The sequence below is a fragment of the Pseudophryne corroboree genome, chromosome 10 (assembly GCF_028390025.1).
Source record: "Pseudophryne corroboree isolate aPseCor3 chromosome 10, aPseCor3.hap2, whole genome shotgun sequence".
Classification (NCBI taxonomy): Eukaryota; Metazoa; Chordata; class Amphibia; order Anura; family Myobatrachidae; genus Pseudophryne; species Pseudophryne corroboree.
In genome coordinates this window covers 50,424,449-50,440,215 of record NC_086453.1, presented here as the reverse complement: position 1 = coordinate 50,440,215, position 15,767 = coordinate 50,424,449, and the positions used below count along the sequence as shown (strand labels likewise).

Sequence of the window (15,767 nt, the reverse complement as noted above, 5' to 3'; positions counted from 1 at the left end):
CACATCCCGTCCTCTGTCCGCGGTGGAGACAGAGCGACTCAATTGTTACAACTTGAGGCTCGCTGGATTTTTAAATTAGACACCATCCACCCTAGAGGTCTTAATGAACAACTGAATTTACAATGCTTTCTTTAGGTGAGGTTGGCATATATGGCCATCCAGTCATTCCATGCCTGTTTTTTCAGTTGGTTTTCAGTTTGTCCAGTTTGCCCAATAATACCGGTAAACTTTAATAAGCCCTAAACACTATTTGGCCACACAGTAGGGCTCTAGTGTGATATGTTACTGTGATATAGGTATACCGTAAACAGGGCTACGTATGTATCATACTCATTATACACTGTATGATGCCTAAATGAATTGTTCTATGATTCACTATACTCCAGTCTTTTTATTTATATATATTTATTTTATTTATTTATTTTTTCACTTTTTATTGATTTTCTCTGGTGTGACAGGATTGAGTATGGTTTATTATTGACCACACTGGGCTGATCTCAGAAGTTAACTTGTGCATTTACCTATAAAGCATTTATTGTCACTGTTTTTATGAGTACTGCATCACGATTTCACGATTCACTGTAATGCAGTATACTTGTGCTGTTTTGCTTTGTCATTATTGTTATGCTCTCACACGTTGGTAGTTTGTATTGTATTTTTGTATTTTTGTAAGGCTCACATTTACTATGAGGCTACGCAGCATTACGATGCTGCGCCGCATCTCCATGGTTACCGTTTTCTCTCCTGTCTGCAGCCACGTCACTGAGGGGTCGGTGCAGCGGGATGACGCAACTTCCGGATTTCGCATGCCACACGCTGCCGGAAGTGCGGGTTCCGTGCACAGGACGGCGGGGACGTGGAGGCAGACACAGATACACGGTACAGGTAGGGTATTTAAGTTGTTGTTCTTTGCATAATCACTAGTTTGCAGTGTCCTGAGGAAGGGGGTTCGTCCCCCGAAACGTTGACGAATAAATGCACTTTTTGCTTTGATTAACTTGGAAGTGAAAGTCTCTGAGTGCCGCCGTCTCTCTCCATCTTGCATATTGGGGCTGCCATACCCTTAGGAGGGCACCGGAGCAAATACCCCTTCGGGGACCACGGAGTGCCGGGCTGCTTCCATGGATTATATATATATATATATATATATATATACACAGACACACTAGTTTTGCGGATCCAGCACATACTGGGTCACCTCAGTCCCCACCCCCGTGCTTGGCTCCACCTAGTTCTGGAACCCCCCCAATGCAAATCCTGCATTTGCCACTGCTATATAAGGGGCACTACCACTGTGGGCACTACCAGTACAGTGGACATTGCATAAGGAGCACTACCACTGTGGGCATTATTACTATTGTGTCCACACCCCTTTCTTTTTAGACCACACCCCTTTTAATACCTTTCTTGCATGGGCGCCGGGGAAGGGGGGGGGGGGGGGGTGAGTTCCACCCCCTCTCTAGGACCACTTTAAGCACTGGCTGCGCTCATTGCCAAAGAAGGGTCCCATAGAACTCTCACTCAGTAATCTCGGCTATCTGTAACCCATAGGCAGATGGCATTAGCTGCTTGATAAATCCGACACCCTAGCAGCCCATGTTTGCTGCAGTCATAAATGGAAGGACAACGGCAGATAAGCCATGGTTCCTCCATATTATAATCGGGGAAGCCTTAATATTTGTTGGTACACCCCACATTATTAGATAATCAGGCCCCATATAGTGATAGACTGCAGTTACCCATATTGCACAGGGAGAGATTACATTTCACATACTGCACAGTGAGTGACTGCAGCTACACACACACTGCACAGTAAGAGACTGCAGCTACACACATACTGCACAGTGAGTGACTGCAGCTACACACATACTGCACAGTAAGAGACTGCAGCTACACACATACTGCACAGTAAGGGACTGCAGCTACATACATACTGCACAGTAAGGGACTGCAGCTACACACATACTGCACAGTAAGAGACTGCAGCTACACACATACTGCACAGTAAGAGACTGCAGCTACACACATACTGCACAGTAAGAGACTGCAGCTACACACATACTGCACAGTAAGAGACTGCAGCTACACACATACTGCACAGTAAGAGACTGCAGCTACACACATACTGCACAGTAAGAGACTGCAGCTACACACATACTGCACAGTAAGAGACTGCAGCTACACACATACTGCACAGTAAGAGACTGCAGCTACACACATACTGCACAGTAAGAGACTGCAGCTACACACATACTGCACAGTAAGGGACTGCAGCTACACACATACTGCACAGTGAGTGACTGCAGCTACACACATACTGCACAGTAAGAGACTGCAGCTACACACATACTGCACAGTAAGAAACTGCAGCTACACACATACTGCACAGTGAGTGACTGCAGCTACACACATACTGCACAGTAAGAGACTGCAGCTACACACACACTGCACAGTAAGAGACTGCAGCTACACACATACTGCACAGTAAGAGACTGCAGCTACACACATATTGCACAGTAAGAGACTGCAGCTACACACATACTGCACAGTGAGTGACTGCAGCTACACACATACTGCACAGTAAGAGACTGCAGCTACACACATACTGCACAGTAAGAGACTGCAGCTACACACATACTGCACAGTAAGAGACTGCAGCTACACACATACTGCATAGTAAGGGACTGCAGCTACACACATACTGCACAGTAAGGGACTGCAGTTACACACATACTGCACAGTAAGAGACTGCAGCTACACACATACTGCACAGTGAGTGACTGGAGCTACACACATACTGCATAGTAAGAGACTGCAGCTAAACACATACATACTGCACAGTAAGAGACTGCAGCTACACACATACTGCACAGTGAGTGACTGGAGCTACATACATACTGCAGAGTAAGAGACTGCAGCTAAACACATACTGCACAGTAAGAGACTGCAGCTACACACATACTGCACAGTAAGAGACTGCAGCTACACACATACTGCACAGTAAGAGACTGCAGTTACACACATACTGCACAGTAAGGGACTGCAGTTACACACATACTGCACAGTAAGGGACTGCAGTTACACACATACTGCACAGTAAGAGACTGCAGCTACACACATACTGCACAGTGACTGGAGCTACACACATACTGCACAGTAAGAGACTGCAGCTACACACATACTGCACAGTAAGAGACTGCAGTTACACACATACTGCACAGTAAGGGACTGCAGCTACACACATACTGCACAGTGAGTGACTGCAGCTACACACATACTGCACAGTAAGAGACTGCAGCTACACACATACTGCACAGTAAGAAACTGCAGCTACACACATACTGCACAGTGAGTGACTGCAGCTACACACATACTGCACAGTAAGATACTGCAGCTACACACATACTGCACAGTAAGAGACTGCAGCTACACACATACTGCACAGTAAGAGACTGCAGCTACACACATACTGCACAGTAAGAGACTGCAGCTACACACATACTGCATAGTAAGGGACTGCAGCTACACACATACTGCACAGTGAGTGACTGCAGCTACACACATACTGCACAGTAAGAGACTGCAGCTACACACATACTGCACAGTAAGAGACTGCAGCTACACACATACTGCACAGTAAGAGACTGCAGCTACACACATACTGCATAGTAAGGGACTGCAGCTACACACATACTGCACAGTAAGGGACTGCAGTTACACACATACTGCACAGTAAGAGACTGCAGCTACACACATACTGCACAGTGAGTGACTGGAGCTACACACATACTGCATAGTAAGGGACTGCAGCTACACACATACTGCACAGTAAGGGACTGCAGTTACACACATACTGCACAGTAAGAAACTGCAGCTACACACATACTGCACAGTGAGTGACTGCAGCTACACACATACTGCACAGTAAGAGACTGCAGCTACACACATACTGCACAGTAAGAGACTGCAGCTACACACATACTGCACAGTAAGAGACTGCAGCTACACACATACTGCACAGTGAGTGACTGGAGCTACACACATACTGCATAGTAAGAGACTGCAGCTAAACACATACATACTGCACAGTAAGAGACTGCAGCTACACACATACTGCACAGTGAGTGACTGGAGCTACACACATACTGCATAGTAAGAGACTGCAGCTAAACACATACATACTGCACAGTAAGAGACTGCAGCTACACACATACTGCACAGTAAGAGACTGCAGCTACACACATACTGCACAGTAAGAGACTGCAGCTACACACATACTGCACAGTAAGAGACTGCAGCTACACACATACTGCATAGTAAGGGACTGCAGCTACACACATACTGCACAGTAAGGGACTGCAGTTACACACATACTGCACAGTAAGAGACTGCAGCTACACACATACTGCACAGTGAGTGACTGGAGCTACACACATACTGCATAGTAAGGGACTGCAGCTACACGCATACTGCACAGTAAGGGACTGCAGTTACACACATACTGCACAGTAAGAAACTGCAGCTACACACATACTGCACAGTGAGTGACTGCAGCTACACACATACTGCACAGTAAGAGACTGCAGCTACACACATACTGCACAGTAAGAGACTGCAGCTACACACATACTGCACAGTAAGAGACTGCAGCTACACACATACTGCACAGTGAGTGACTGGAGCTACACACATACTGCATAGTAAGAGACTGCAGCTAAACACATACATACTGCACAGTAAGAGACTGCAGCTACACACATACTGCACAGTGAGTGACTGGAGCTACACACATACTGCATAGTAAGAGACTGCAGCTAAACACATACATACTGCACAGTAAGAGACTGCAGCTACACACATACTGCACAGTGAGTGACTGGAGCTACATACATACTGCAGAGTAAGAGACTGCAGCTAAACACATACTGCACAGTAAGAGACTGCAGCTACACACATACTGCACAGTAAGAGACTGCAGCTACACACATACTGCACAGTAAGAGACTGCAGTTACACACATACTGCACAGTAAGGGACTGCAGTTACACACATACTGCACAGTAAGGGACTGCAGTTACACACATACTGCACAGTAAGAGACTGCAGCTACACACATACTGCACAGTGACTGGAGCTACACACATACTGCACAGTAAGAGACTGCAGCTACACACATACTGCACAGTAAGAGACTGCAGTTACACACATACTGCACAGTAAGGGACTGCAGCTACACACATACTGCACAGTGAGTGACTGCAGCTACACACATACTGCACAGTAAGAGACTGCAGCTACACACATACTGCACAGTAAGAAACTGCAGCTACACACATACTGCACAGTGAGTGACTGCAGCTACACACATACTGCACAGTAAGATACTGCAGCTACACACATACTGCACAGTAAGAGACTGCAGCTACACACATACTGCACAGTAAGAGACTGCAGCTACACACATACTGCACAGTAAGAGACTGCAGCTACACACATACTGCATAGTAAGGGACTGCAGCTACACACATACTGCACAGTGAGTGACTGCAGCTACACACATACTGCACAGTAAGAGACTGCAGCTACACACATACTGCACAGTAAGAGACTGCAGCTACACACATACTGCACAGTAAGAGACTGCAGCTACACACATACTGCATAGTAAGGGACTGCAGCTACACACATACTGCACAGTAAGGGACTGCAGTTACACACATACTGCACAGTAAGAGACTGCAGCTACACACATACTGCACAGTGAGTGACTGGAGCTACACACATACTGCATAGTAAGGGACTGCAGCTACACACATACTGCACAGTAAGGGACTGCAGTTACACACATACTGCACAGTAAGAAACTGCAGCTACACACATACTGCACAGTGAGTGACTGCAGCTACACACATACTGCACAGTAAGAGACTGCAGCTACACACATACTGCACAGTAAGAGACTGTAGCTACACACATACTGCACAGTAAGAGACTGCAGCTACACACATACTGCACAGTGAGTGACTGGAGCTACACACATACTGCATAGTAAGAGACTGCAGCTAAACACATACATACTGCACAGTAAGAGACTGCAGCTACACACATACTGCACAGTGAGTGACTGGAGCTACACACATACTGCATAGTAAGAGACTGCAGCTAAACACATACATACTGCACAGTAAGAGACTGCAGCTACACACATACTGCACAGTGAGTGACTGGAGCTACATACATACTGCAGAGTAAGAGACTGCAGCTAAACACATACTGCACAGTAAGAGACTGCAGCTACACACATACTGCACAGTAAGAGACTGCAGTTACACACATACTGCACAGTAAGGGACTGCAGTTACACACATACTGCACAGTAAGGGACTGCAGTTACACACATACTGCACAGTAAGAGACTGCAGCTACACACATACTGCACAGTGACTGGAGCTACACACATACTGCACAGTAAAAGACTGCAGCTACACACATACTGCACAGTAAGAGACTGCAGTTACACACATACTGCACAGTAAGGGACTGCAGTTACACACATACTGCACAGTAAGAGACTGCAGCTACACACATACTGCACAGTGAGTGACTGGAGCTACACACATACTGCACAGTAAGGGACTGCAGTTACACACATACTGCACAGTAAGAGACTGCAGCTACACACATACTGCACGGTGAGTGACTGGAGCTACACACCTACTGCATAGTAAGAGACTGCAGCTAAACACATACATACTGCACAGTAAGAGACTGCAGCTACACACCAACTGCACAGTGAGTGACTGGAGCTACATACATACTGCACAGTAAGAGACTGCAGCTACACACCAACTGCACAGTGAGTGACTGGAGCTACATACATACTGCACAGTAAGAGACTGCAGCTACACACCAACTGCACAGTGAGTGACTGGAGCTACATACATACTGCACAGTAAGAGACTGCAGCTACACACATACTGCACAGTAAGAGACTGCAGTTACACACATACTGCACAGTAAGAGACTGCAGTTACACACATACTGCACAGTAAGAGACTGCAGTTACACACATACTGCACAGTAAGAGACTGCAGCTACACACATACTGCACAGTAAGAGACTGCAGTTACACACATACTGTACAGTAAGGGACTGCAGCTACACACATACTGCACAGTAAGAGACTGCAGTTACACACATAATGTACAGTAAGGGACTGCAGCTACACACATACTGCACAGTAAGAGACTGCAGCTACACACATACTGCACAGTAAGAGACTGCAGTTACACACATACTGCACAGTAAGAGACTGCAGCTACACACATACTGCACAGTAAGAGACTGCAGTTACACACATACTGTACAGTAAGGGACTGCAGCTACACACATACTGCACAGTAAGAGACTGCAGCTACACACATACTGCACAGTAAGAGACTGCAGCTACACACATACTGCACAGTAAGAGACTGCAGCTACACACATACTGCACAGTAAGAGACTGCAGCTACACACATACTGCACAGTAAGAGACTGCAGCTACACACATACTGCACAGTAAGAGACTGCAGCTACACACATACTGCACAGTAAGAGACTGCAGCTACACACATACTGCACAGTGAGTGACTGGAGCTACATACATACTGCACAGTAAGAGACTGCAGTTACACACATACTACACAGTAAGAGACTGCAGCTACACACATACTGCACAGTTAGAGACTGCAGTTACACACATACTGTACAGTAAGAGACTGCAGCTACACACATACTGCACAGTGAGTGACTGGAGCTACACACATACTGCATAGTAAGGGACTGCAGCTACACACATACTGCACAGTAAGGGACTGCAGTTACACACATACTGCACAGTAAGAAACTGCAGCTACACACATACTGCACAGTGAGTGACTGCAGCTACACACATACTGCACAGTAAGAGACTGCAGCTACACACATACTGCACAGTAAGAGACTGCAGCTACACACATACTGCACAGTAAGAGACTGCAGCTACACACATACTGCATAGTAAGGGACTGCAGCTACACACATACTGCACAGTAAGGGACTGCAGTTACACACATACTGCACAGTAAGAGACTGCAGCTACACACATACTGCACAGTGAGTGACTGGAGCTACACACATACTGCATAGTAAGAGACTGCAGCTAAACACATACTGCACAGTAAGGGACTGCAGTTACACACATACTGCACAGTGAGTGACTGCAGCTAAACACACTGCACAGTAAGAGACTGCAGCTACACACATACTGCACAGTAAGAGACTGCAGTTACACACATACTGCACAGTGAGTGACTGGAGCTACATACATACTGCACAGTAAGAGACTGCAGCTACACACATACTGCACAGTAAGAGACTGCAGCTACACACATACTGCACAGTGAGTGACTGGAGCTACACACATACTGCATAGTAAGAGACTGCAGCTAAACACATACTGCACAGTAAGGGACTGCAGCTAAACACATACTGCACAGTAAGAGACTGCAGCTACACACGTACTGCACAGTAAGAGACTGCAGCTACACACGTACTGCACAGTAAGGGACTGCAGCTACACACATACTGCACAGTGAGTGACTGCAGTTACACACATACTGCACAGTAAGGGACTGCAGCTACACACATACTGCACAGTAAGAGACTGCAGCTAAACACATACTGCACAGTAAGAGACTGCAGCTACACACATACTGCACAGTAAGAGACTGCAGTTACACACATACTGCACAGTTAGATTGCGGACACATCGGAACTAAGGTTGAGCCCTGGCAGCACAGCCCGGCAGACGTCCACCTTTTTTTTACTCAGAGCGGCTGCGTTTGACGTCTTGTAGCCCCCCCAAAAACAATCTCGCCTCTGTTCGGCTGCATCAGCGCAGTGACTGGCTGCAGCTACACACATATAGTACTGTACAGTGACTGGCTGCAGCTACACACATATAGTACTGTACAGTGACTGGCTGCAGCTACACACATATAGTACTGTACAGTGACTGGCTGCAGCTACACACATACTGCACATTTAAATAAGAAATTCCAACACCCTTGTTCTGTCATTGTCAATTAAATCTTCTGTATTTCAGTGCATAATTACCACACACGAACGCCTCAACGAGTTTTGCACTCTTGAAGATGTTGCCATATTGGCGCAGAAATGTATGCACTTTCCTATAAGGTGCAGACAGTCGCACTACACCAGGTACGTCCTATCTCAGAAGAGCATCTGCGGCCTCTTTTTTTCCTTTTGCACATAGTAAGTGAACCTCACAGACTGCACAGTAACAAGAGGCACCTCAGCCACTCGCAGCCTGTGCCATCAGAGCAGAAACCGCAGATCTACACAGACTGCACAGGGGGAAGCTGTGGTTTTATTTAATAATACAGAGCATGCGAAATAGAAAACAAGTAAAGCAATTATAGCGGGGAACTACAGACAGCCATTAAAAGGCAGAATGGGACGAGAGGGAGAAGAGCCTGACCAGTAAAAAAGAGAGAGTGCGCTTGTAGCGTGGTACAGGCTGCAACACGAGGGACATTCACCAGATTCATGAGAGCTGGAGAGAACATTAGACTGTTTCTCTCTGTATATGGTTTTTCTAAAATTCTTCATATATTAAGAAAGTGCTTTGAGGAGTAAGAAAACAGACACTGAGGGGGAGATGTACTAAGCAGTGATAAAAGTGGAGAAGTGAGCCAGTGGAGAAGTTGCATATGGCAACCAATCAGCTGCTCTGTATATGTTTATAGTATGCAAATGATAAATGTTACGTCAATGCTGATTGGTTGCCATGGGCAACTACTCCACTGGCTCACTTCTCCACTTTTATCACTGCTTAGTACATGTCCCCCTAAGGTCCCTATTCAATAAGGATTGTAAATTCTGTTAAACAGCATGCTGGGGGACGCTCATCACAGGGCAAGGCCGCTCAGCATGCAAGCCACCACCCACCCACTGCGATCGCACTGAAATTGCGATCATCTCTGAAATTGTGGATATCTCCTGCAGGCGCAGCCTGGCTGCGACGGCAGGAGACCCGCCGCCATATTTTTGATCAGAGCGGCTGCATGTGACATTCCCTGGCGCAGTGTGGCCATCAGGCGCAGCGTAGCCATCTTTCCCATCACAGCGGGCGCATGTGATGTCACGCAGCTTCCCTAAAAAAGAGCCGGGACCCATCTGTGTTTTCGCAGCCACGCCCCAGCAATGCCGCGTCACCACCCGCCAACGCCCTGTGTTCAGTTAGGCAGAGGTGTCCGCAATTCCCGTGCCACTCATGTGTAGAATGGTCCCTGCGCGTGTGCACAGCCCCAAAAAATTAGGAAAATGCGATCGGATTGCACCTGCGATTAAAGCCGAATATGGCCCTAAATCAACTGTGCCTCAATTAAGGTGAATACATAATGATTCAAAGGGTTGGTTACATTTAATATTTAAAAATAATGTTATGGGACCTGTTTGTCCAGTGTAGAGTTCAGTGCTGAGGAAATGGCGTACAAGTGTACTTGTAAACGTGCAAGGACGGGACGGGCGCGGATTAATAGATCAACAGTGTTTAGATCGCCAGTCAATAGTTATACACTATATGGTGGACATACCTTAGTTTAACAGGTAAAAAAGGTCAACACTTGAAAGGTCGACAGGTACAAAATGTTGACAAGATCTGGTCAACATGTTTTTGTCCCAATTATAGGATTTTCCTGTTATCTGACCACCATCAGTAGAGCCTTCTGCCCTCGCGATCTCACATCACTCGCCACTCTTCAGGTAAATAAAGCAGATGTTCAAAAAACATTTGTCGACCATTGAAAACATGTATCAATCATTTGTGTGTAGACCAAATTCATGTCGACCTAATCAATCTGTCGACTTTAAGTACTGTCCATCTTTCAACCTTTGGCACCTGTCGACCTAAGGCATGTCGACCATATGGTGTCGACCTAATGACTGTCAACCTGTACATTGTCGATCTATCATCTGGATAACGGAAGTCGACTTGTGCCTCTTTAGACGCTACCATAGGACGCACCATCAAAACTTGCACCTGCCCCATACTAGGTACCGATTCTCCGTCAGAATGTGGCCTCCAATATAAGCATCTGAGTTTGCCACCCTTTATGCAACCTTCCCATAACATGCCATGCGTATGACCAGCCGCCTCCCATCCACTGCCCAGTAATGCCCAATGCATTTCTAAGACTGTGCACCGCCATGCCATTGCAACCCCGTGGGTACACACAGCAATATGCACTGGCGTATTTATAATGGGTGCAGTGCCATGGGTCCACTATTTTTAATACTTACCCTCCGGTCTGCAGGAATCAACGGGGAAATGGCGCGGCACCATTTTCTCTGTGTTTCGCGCACGCGCAGTAGGAAAGTCACTGGGAAAATGGCTGCCACGCCAATTTTCAAGAGATCTGCCCATATGTTCTAGGCTCCGGGACAGCACTAGGGTCCCCTAGGGGCCCTAGTGCCCTGAGCTACAGCACTGCCAGGTAGAGTGGAGGGGGCCCAGTTGGAGCCCGCACACGGGCCTCCTCCACTCTAGATACGCCCCTTGTGGTCTGCATTTGCTATGTGACTTTTTAGCTACTTAGATGCATGCACAGTTAGAAGATGTAGATGTCACATTGTAGCCCAACTGTCTAACACTTGAGACCCCCTCTTTTTTTCAATAGAGACTTTAGTTTTCCTCTTACAATACTGTGCAGTTTATGGCTTAGATTACTCATACCTCCAACATCAGCTGCTCCAAAAGTGATAGCCACGCGTGGCCAAAAGGGGGCATGGCTTATGAAAAAGGGGACGTGGCTTTGCAGGAGACCCTCAATCGTGAGTCAGGCCCCCCTAAGGGCTAAATGTAATATCCAAGTTTTGCCATTAATCTAAAAAAATTGTAAAACATGATTTTGCCTAATTGGCGCTTTAAATTCTAGTGACGATTTCACCGGAATTGTGCCGGCTCCCGCAAATCTTGGGCTATTACATTTTGCCCTAAATGTGTGCATTTAAAGTACCACTCTGCAAGGAACATCCCTAAAATTGTCCCGTCTCATTTCAGTAATGTCCCTCCACAAAACTGGCTCTGAGCTCTTTAAGCAATGCAGTCACACCGCCCACGACCATAGTCCGGACAGTGCAACATTCTGCTCATCCGAAATTCCTACAAGAAAAATATTCTGGCACTGCCTGAGCAAGCTGCACTTCTGTGAAACGTGTTGCACTTGAAGTGATATAACCTCATTTACATTTTGAGCAAGCTGCATTTCTGTGAAACGCGTTGCACTTGAAGTGAGAACCTCATTTACATTTTGAGCAAGCTGCAATTTTGTGAAACGCGTTGCACTTGAAGTGAAATAACCTCATTTACATTTTGATCCTATAGTATGCCATATGTGTACATTATTTTAACTACTTATTTATAAATAGTATACTTAATGCTTTTCACTTGCTATGGTGTACTTAGTTTATAGCAATACCTTGAAAATGAATGTATCAATGCTTTTATGGACTTTGAAAATCAGATTCAATGCCATGAATATCCATGTGAATATCTGAATTCATTCATATGCATTTATTGAACTTCTATAACCAGATGGGCATTTTTGTGTTCACGGCTCAATGAATTGGAGTGAGTAAAATCTGGTCTTCTTCTGTGTGGTGTTACTAAAGAAATCCGCAGATGTGCGCACACATTGGCCTCCCTATCGTACCTTACAGCAACCCTTAAAGGTTGCACAGGATGTCTGTGGCAACATGGTCACCGGTGCCAGTGTAACTGCGTCTTTGTATCACCAACACAGCCAATGCTGTTAACCCCCCCCCCCCACCCCCACCCCTTCCCAGTCACTGACCAGGAACTCCTATCAAAGTTGCATGGATCTCCATGCAATTTCGATATGGGACACATGCGCAGTGCATCTTCGGGGAGCATTCTGTCCACCTCAGAATCAGGCCCTACATTCCTCCAAAACTCCATCTTGCTCCGCAAGCCTGTGTGCTTTGGCAAATATTTAGGCACATGGCGGGTTCAAAGCTGGATTCCGAGTGCAGTACAATGAGCTCCATTCTTTACTCCCAATAGCAAGTGTAGAAATACACAGAGGGGGCAGCAGGACAGTATGCGCCAAATGAAATGGAACATGCATAAGTGTCATAATCAACCTCTATGCTCAGCCGACCCTGCTTCAGCTCATCTCGCCTCCCTTTGAAACATTCACGTTGTTCCTTGGCTGACACTACTCATAGCAATCAGCGATGAGCAACGTTTTTAAAACTGTTCCGCAAAACGTTTCCTCCGTACCATCAGCCACCCGTATTGGTTATACCAACTGGAGCTCCAGGAGCGTACGCACTGTATGATAGTGTCCTGTCAGCTGCGGAACACTAGCTGGTCTGTACTGCGTGCGTCTCACCATAGAGCTGGGACATGTTTTGTAAAATCTCCCAAATGTTGCTGCACAGTAAAGCAAAGAAGCAAGTACATTTGTATCTGGAACAAACCATGCTGTCATGTAAGGGGAGCAAAGAAAATTTTTATTTTTTCTATGCAGGGTAAATACTGGATGCTTTTGCATATAGGAGGTGATTCAGAGTTGATCGTAGCTGTGCTAAATATAGCACAGCTACGATCAGGCACACTGACATGCGGGGGGACGCCCAGCACAGGGATAGTCCGCCCCGCATGTCAGTCCCTGCCCCTTCGCAGAAGTACAAAAGCATCGCCGCTGTGCTATTGTACTGTAGGAGAAGCTGCCAGCCAGCGCAGCTTCTGCGCGCTGGCAGGGAGGTACTCGTGTGACGCCATGCAGTCGCCGCGGTCCGCCATCCCAATGGTCCGACATGCCTGCGTTGCCCGGACCACGCCCACTAAACGGCGGCTAAACGCCGCCGACCCGCCCCCTCCTGCCCAGCAACCGCCTCTGCCTGTCAATCAGACAGAGGCGATCACTAGCCTAAGACAGCCGACGGCTGTCTGGCATACGCCGGCGCATGCGCATTTCAGACCCGATCGCTGCTGTGCAAAAATGCACAGCAGCGATCGGGTCTGAATGACCCCCATAGCCCACAAGGTTAGACAGCTTTATTTTTACATTGCAGTTTAGATTTCAGTATCTTAGACACATTTTACATCTGCCTCACCTACAGTGCAACATGGTTTTGCCCAGGTACACAGTTACTTGCAGATCAGAGTCATCCTATGGTCTGGGATCCGCCATCCCAGACGAATGACTCTGATCTGCAAGTAAAGGGCCCTACACACTGGCCGATCCGCCGCCGAGCTGTCCGACGGCGGATACGGCCGACGAGCGACCCGCTGGCGGGGGGGCAGTGACGGGGGGAGTGAAGTTTCTTCACTCCCCCCGTCACGCGGCTGCATTGAAGTGCAGGCAAATATGGACGAGATCGTCCATATTGGCCTGCATGCACAGCCGACGGGGGACCAGCGATGAACGAGCGCGGGGCCGCACATCGTTCATTGCTGGAGCCTCCACACTGAAAGATATGAACGAGTTCTCGTTCATTTATGAACGAGATCGTTCATATCTTTCAATCAAATCGGCCAGTGTGTAGGGCCTATAACTGTGAGGCTCGGGTGCTGCACTGAATGTGTGGCAGGAAATTTAAGAGCTGCCTGCAATGTCGGACTGGGGCATGTAGGGCCCACCGGGGGGATGCAGTGGTAAGGGCCCATGTTAGGGGCCAGTCTGCAGAGGGGGTGTGGCCTGCCACCTCATTGGTTTCACTAACCATTAGAGTGCAATGTCTGGGCCCCTTCATAAATATATACAGTAAATTCAGCTGCTGCATACATGATAATGTACCAGATTAATAACCGATTAATAACAGCAATGTTCTGTACAAAATACACCATAATCCAGTATAAAGTAACATATGTATGATGTATAATTCAAGTGCATAGTCTGGAACATGCTCCTTAGAGCATGGGGTGGGCTCCCAGGCAGAGGGGCCCACCGATGGTTTCCCCTGTACCCCTGTGGGCCAGTCCAGGCCTGTCTGCCAGCCATCGCTGCTCCAGAACACTCCGGTCACAATCTCTTCATTAATAAACACCCCTGAACAATGTAATTATCCCTCTGAACTCTTCTTCCTTCCTCACCCTCTTTGCCTGTAACTTGTCCCTGACAAATCATGCTTTAACAGTCTTTATAATGAAATACACCATAACTTTATTCATCTGCCCATGGCCTTGAGCTCCATAGATTATCCATACAGCGATGTGTAATGAATGAGTCTTCTGCTTCCCTTAGTCCTCTTATTCCTCTTTATCAGTCCCTAGACTGCTCTACTTTACGCGGTATCATTTCATTTAAACTCCTGCCGCTCCAGATGCCGCAAAAAACGGATTTCAGAAATCAAACTCCTGGACTCCTCTAACTTTCACTTTTAATCATTTTAAGTAATGTCTAAGCTCCAAAATTCTATACCCAGTAATGCTGTAACTCTCTGTCACGCTCTGCAGAAGATAGACTCTGGTGTTCCACCTTCATACTGTAGCTGGGCTCAACTTACTTGCATCTCGGTATGTGTTACTGAACTTTGACTTGCACTATGAACTTGATCGTAGGATCACCGTGTACATAGGGGGTCATTCCGAGTCGATTGCTAGTGGAATTTGTTTGCAGCGCAGCGATCAGGCTAAAAAAACGGCAGTTCTGAGCATGCGTATGCGGCGCAATGCGCACGTGCGACATACAGGC

General features: G+C 46.9%; 1 protein-coding gene and 1 long non-coding RNA gene across 4 annotated transcripts in view; one reads left to right on the top strand and one right to left on the bottom strand.

Moving 5' to 3' along the window:
- Positions 1-15,767, bottom strand: part of GRIK5 (glutamate ionotropic receptor kainate type subunit 5) — a 492,150-nt gene that overhangs the window by 316,692 nt on the left and 159,691 nt on the right. The gene's annotated exons all lie outside the window — the stretch shown is intronic.
- Positions 758-15,767, top strand: part of LOC134967001 (uncharacterized) — a 36,609-nt gene continuing 21,599 nt past the window's right edge. Inside the window, exons 1-2 of the long non-coding RNA XR_010188761.1 lie at positions 758-885; positions 9,128-9,243. This is a non-coding gene — a long non-coding RNA (uncharacterized LOC134967001). The remainder of the gene's footprint in view (positions 886-9,127; positions 9,244-15,767) is intronic.